Genomic DNA, 6,051 nt, shown 5'->3' with positions numbered 1-6,051 from the left:
TTTTTTGGATGCTATTATGAAGGGTGTGGTTTCCTTAATTTCCCTCTCAGTGAGTTTGTTGTTTGTGTACAGGAATGCTATTGATTTTTGAGTGTTGACTTTGTATCCAGCTATGCTACTGAATTTGGTTATTAAATCTAGATGTCTTTTTGGAGTTTTTGGGGTCTTCTATGTAGAGTATCATGTCATCTTTGAATAATGATAATTTCACTTCTTCCTTTCCTATCCTTATTCCTTTTATTTCTCTCTCTTATCTAATTGTTCTGGCTAATGTTTCCAGAACTGTGTTGAATAGGAGTAGTAATAGTGGACATTCTTGTCTTGTTCCTGATTTTAAAGTGAAAGCTTTCAGTTTTTGTCCACTTAGTATGATGTTGGCTGTTGAGTTGTCATTAATGGCTTTTATGAGATTGAGGTTAAGATCATCTATTCCAATTTTTTGTAGGGTTTTTTTTTGTCAGATCCTTTTTCTGCATCAATTGAGATGATCATATGATTTTTGTCTTTGGTTCTGTTAATATAGTGAATTATATTTAATAATTTGCTTATGTTGAACCATCCCTGCATCCCTGGGATGAATCCTCCTTGGTCATGATGTATAATCTTCTTGATCATTTGCTACATTCTTTTTGCCAGTATCTTATTAAGGATTTTTGCATCTATGTTTACTTGGGAGATTGGCCTATAGTTTTCTTTTTTGGAATTTGGAATTCCTTTTCCAAATTCCTTTTGGAATTTCCTTTTCTGGAATTTGGAATTTCTTTTTTGGATTTTGGAATCAGGGTAATACTTGCTTTCAGGAATTATTTTGGAAGTACTGCTTCACTTTGAATTTCTTTAAAGAATTTCAGTATTTGTGACATTCATTTTTCTCTAAATTTCTTGTAGAATTCATCAGGGCCTGGGCTTTTCTTTGTTGGTAAATTTTTAATTGCATTTTCAATTTCATTGGCTGATATTGGGTTATTTAGAATTTTTGTATTTTTCTGATTTAGTTTTGGCAATTCAATTGTGTCTAAGAATCTGTCCATTTCTTCTGTGTTTTCCTTCTCACTAGAATATAGATTCTTGCAGTAGGTATTGATGATCTCCTGGATTTCTGTGGGACCCATGATGATTTCCCCCTTTTCATTACTAACTGCTTGAATTTGTGGGTTTTTTCCTCTTTTTGATAAGGGTGGTTAATGGTTTTTCAGTTTTATTTATTCTTTCAAAGAACTAACTTTTTGATTCATTGATTCTTTATATTGTTTTGTTAGTCTCTATTGCATTAATTTCTGCTCTTATCTTTATAATTTCCTCCCTCATATGACCTTTGGGTTTGACTTGTTCATCTTTTTCTAGAAGTTTGAGGTTCAACCTTAGGTTATTTGAGCTCTTTGTTTTCCTAATGTGTGAGTTCATTGCTGTAAATTTCCCTCATAGCATGGCTTTCATTTCATCCCATAAGTTTCAGTATGTTCTATTCGCATTATTATTTAATTGTATATACTGTTTAATTTCATCTTTAATTTCCTGTGACCCATTGGTTGTTCAAAAGGGTGTTGCTAAATTTCTGTGTGTTCATGTAATTTTGGTGATTTTCTTTGTCGTTGATTTCCAGTTTCAGCTATGGTCAGATAGTATGCATGGGATGATTCCAATTTCTCTACATTTACTTAAACATGCTAATATATGGCCTTTTTGGAAGAACATCCTATATGCAGCTGAGAAGATTGTGTATTCTTCATCTTGTCATTTTCTATTTTATTTTGTGTGTTCTGATATTTTGGGGTGGGACACTCTGTAGACATCTACCAAGTCCATTTGTTCACTGCTTTGGTTTAATTCTATTATTTCTTTGGGTTTTTTGTTTGTTTGTTTGTTTGTTTTTGTCTAGATGATCTATTTGTGAGAGTGGGGTGTTTAAGTCCCCTACTACAATTGTGCTAGTGCATATTTAGCTTTTCATGCCTGTTAATATTTGTTGTATGTATTTGGGTCAACCTCTGTTTGGTGCATAAATACTTATGATTGGTATCTCTTCTTGGAGTTTTTTCCTTAACAACTATGTAGTGACCTTCTTTGTCTCTTTTGATCAGTTTTGGCTTACAGTGTACATTGTCTGCAAATAGAATACCTGCCTCTGCTTTTTTCTGGGTTTCTGTGGCATGGAGAATTGTTTTCCATCCTTTGACTTTTAGTCTATAAATTTCTTTTTGGGTTAAATGTGTTTCTTGAATGCAACATATTGTTGGATCTTGCTTCTTGATCCATTCTGCAAGTCTGTTTCTTTTGGTTGGTGAGTTGAAACCACTTATGTTGATAGTTATAACTGATATATATTGATTTTTCTTTTTCATGTTGTTTTCTTGTTGTTTGTCTTTCTCCTCTACTTAATTGCTTGCCCTGCCTGGTGGCTTCTTTTCTATTGGTGTTAGTGTGTTTGTGGTCTTTATTATCTCTGTCTCTTTCTTTTTGGTACCAGGAATTGAACTCAAGACCTTGTGCTTGCCAGGTAGGCACTTGTGCCACTGAGCTATATCCCCAGCCCCATTATCTCTTTCTAATACGTTCTTGAGAGCATTCTGTAGAGCTGGTTTAGTGGTCATAAATTTCTTCAGTTGTTCTTTGTCATGGAAATATCTTATTTCTCCATCAATTTTGAAAGATAGTTTGGTGGGATACATCAATCTTGGTTGAAGATTGTTTTCCTTTAGGGCTTGAAATATCTCACTCCAAGCTTTCCTTGATTTCAGGGTTTGTATTGAGAAGTCTGCTGTGATTCTGATGGGCTTTCCTTTATAGGTGATAGGTTTCTTTTCTAGCTACTTTTAATATTTTGTTCATGTACTTAATTTATGGAATCTTCAATGTTATATGACTTGTTGTAGATTTATTTTGGTTATGGCTATTTGGAGTTCTATGTGCTTCATTTATTTGTATGTCAAAACCTTTATTCATGTTTGGGAAATTTTCTACCATTATTTTTGTGAAAAGGTTTTTAATGGCTTTTGTGCTGTCTCCAGCTTTTCACTCATTCCAATCAATCTTATGTTGTTCTTCTTTGCTTCATTCTGTAGCTGTTGGATTGACTGTTCGTGGTCTCTTGTGATTTTTAAGATATCTTTCTTTTCTTGGTTTCTAGTCCTGTTCCTGTCTTCTAAATCTGATATTCTATCCTTGCCATCATTCACTCTGCTGTGTGTACTTTCAGTGGAGTTTCTAATCTCCTGCATTTCTGTTTGGATCTGTTTCACTGATTCCATTTCTTGTTTATGTTTGGCATTCATGGTTTCCATCATTTTCCTGAGCTCCTCTATTTCTTTGTCTGTGTCTACTTTAATATCTCTTGATAGTCATTTCATTTTCCACCATAGAGATTATTTTTTCTATGGCTTCTAACATTTGTTTCTTCACTTCTACTGCTATCATTTCAGAGATTTCCATTTGTTGGCTTCTGATTTACTCTCTCTCTTTGTGGTTTGGACTTGTCCTGGGTGGACTGAGCATTTGGGATTGAACTTTGCTGCTTCATCTTGTCACTTTCTATTTTATTTTGTTTTCTGTGTTGATGACTTGTAGATTTCTTATGTTAAATAGCCTTAACAGTGGTGTCAAGGCTTTCCTAGGAGGTGTCTGTTCCTCCTGATAGCTTGTAGATGTGGTTCTTGGTGTTTATCTCTATCCCTAGATAGACATAAAGACAATTGAGGATCTACCTTGTCAATATATTGAAACTGAGGAGTTGTTATCTATTTGACTTAGGGCCCATTCCTTTGATACTGAACTATGTGATAGTTATGACACCTTATAGTGGCACTGCTGTCATTCCTCTCACCAGCTGTGCTGTCCTGGGTTGATGGATGAAGGGAGGAGCCAAACTCAAGACTCACCAGCTGAGCCATCCAGGGCAATGGAGGAAGGGAGGAGCACAAACTCACACCCCTCTTGCCAGCAGCAGCCCTGTCCAGGGGACAGTGGAAGAAACAAGTTAATTTTATCATTGGGCAGCAGCTATATTACTTTACATCCTTGGATACTGATTTATTAATATTATGAGTTGGAATGGATCTTTGAAGAAGGACCTTCTTCACCCCTGTAGCTCCAGTTCACATTGCTTAGTAGGGGAGTTCTTTTCTTGGAAGCTCTTGCCTGAGAATTCTTAAGGATGACCTCCAAGTTTGTGGAGCCCAGAAACTAAAGTCATGCTAAGATGTAGGTCAGTGGTAAGGCAGTTAGTTAACCTGACACATGTGAGGCTTTGGGTTCTTGCCCCAGCACCACAAAAAAGGGAAGAAGGAAAGAAAAGAAAGGAAACTAAAATCAAAATTCCTTGAGCCCTAAACTGTAGAGTCCTCTTCCTGAATCAGGCTCTTCTATGACTCTGACTGGCAATGTAGGGTAAGGACATCCTGTCGATTTCCTCAAATTAAGGCAATGGGGGATGTCAGGTCCTTGGACAGCATCTCCAGACATGTCATCTAAAGGGCCCCAGAACAGGCTAAGGATCAAGGTAGGCTGCTGGTAGGTAAGGCATTATGAGGAACGGAGTCTGTTCTTTAGCTCACCTCCTCATGGAAACATCTCTATCCCTGAAATCGATGCCCTTGTACTTTGAAATTTTCTGAGACTCACATGACTGAGGGCGGCACCCCAGGAATATTGCCATAGTACTTCATGAAGATGCATGTGCCACTCTATGTGGTTAGGAAGAAGGAATAGGCAGAGACAGGATGAGGAATCATTACCAGGTGCCTCTCTGGGACAACTGCCTCACTTGCCACCCTGTTCTGCATACCTTCTTTCAGTTCACCTGCAGGTTTTGCTCCAAGATATAGCCTGAAGCAGGAGGAATATTAAGAAAGGTAGGTAGATTTCTGATCCCCCTTTCATGGTGGCTGTTGGAACTGATAGAAAGCCACCAGATTTTCAAAAGCCTTTTGACTACAGAGAACCAAAATTTCAGATTGAACAGGAAGTAGGAAATAGCATGTACAATTTTGGTTCTCAGGAACTGACAAATAGAGTTCTTTACTCTTCAGGGGATCTGGAATCTGTACACTACTTTTAATATGGCTGATGAATGCTTCTTGCTGATTTTACCATCTATACCCTGTCTTTTGGGGAGCATAAGTCAGGTCCCCAGGTCATTCTGCACAGAAGGCAGCAGGAGATGACCTTCCCATCACAGAGATGCCCAGGTAGGAGAGTGTGGTCCACATAATGGCAAGGAGAGTCCCCTTGGGGATAGCTCCAGCAAGGTCCTGAGAAAAGACACTGAACTTTTGGTGGACAGAATAGAGGGGCAGCAAGAGCGTACCCACGGCTGGACAGCCTTCTCACCTTGAGCTCTCCAGAAGTGCTCCAGCCAGGATTCAGTGGCTGAAGGGAAGAATATGGAAAACATGCCAAAGAAACTGCCCTCTGAACCGCCACTGTGGGACCATGTTTGCCAAGAAAACACTTCCTGTGTGAAACAGAGAGGAGCACTTCCTGTCTTCTGCTCAATAAGCCAAGGTCCGTGTTACCAGCTTAGTGTCAGTGACTTAGGTGAGGCTAGAGAGAAGGGGGAAACTAGCAAATCTGGGGACTTACATTACTCTGACTGGTCTGAGGGCAACTTGCAAGTGGAAAGGATTGGAAGTCAAGGATTCTTTTTTGTGAGACATTTTCCTGGGCTAATGAGGCCCTTCCTGCAAAGAGTGTGAGTGACATGCTGAGACATTTATTCCTTTTAATACATTTTTCAGCCCAGTTCCTTGTAGCTAAAGAAACTGGTGTCTTGTTGACTGGGGTTTGTGGGATGAGTCTGCCCAGCAGGTAGTTGGCAAAAGAGTTGAGGATCAAGAAGAAGAAAGGCGCCTGGAAGGAGGGCCTCCAGCGCACGGGGAGCCACGGGCGGGGAGCACCGGTCTTCTGGCTGGCTCGCTCCCTGCCTCGTAGGTGCCCGGAAGGAGCGCCCCTGGCACAGGGGGAGCCAAGTGTCAGCAAGCGCTGTTGCACGCCGGTCCTCAGGCCGGTCGCCGCCGCTCAATTGAGAACAACCATGACACAGAGAAACAATGACAC

General features: G+C 39.4%; 1 long non-coding RNA gene across 1 annotated transcript in view; it reads right to left on the bottom strand.

Annotated features, from left to right (window-relative positions):
- Positions 1-3,275: 3,275 nt before the first annotated feature.
- The window catches only part of LOC106147383, a 7,989-nt gene continuing 5,213 nt past the window's right edge, over positions 3,276-6,051 (bottom strand). The window contains exon 5 of the long non-coding RNA XR_001232261.1: positions 3,276-3,945. This is a non-coding gene — a long non-coding RNA (uncharacterized LOC106147383). The remainder of the gene's footprint in view (positions 3,946-6,051) is intronic.

This window comes from Chinchilla lanigera, unplaced genomic scaffold (assembly GCF_000276665.1).
Source record: "Chinchilla lanigera isolate Chin_1 unplaced genomic scaffold, ChiLan1.0 scaffold00149, whole genome shotgun sequence".
In the NCBI taxonomy this organism is placed as follows: Eukaryota; Metazoa; Chordata; class Mammalia; order Rodentia; family Chinchillidae; genus Chinchilla; species Chinchilla lanigera.
The sequence above is the reverse complement of the archived record's forward strand: the minus strand, read 5'-3'. Positions and strand labels throughout refer to the sequence as shown.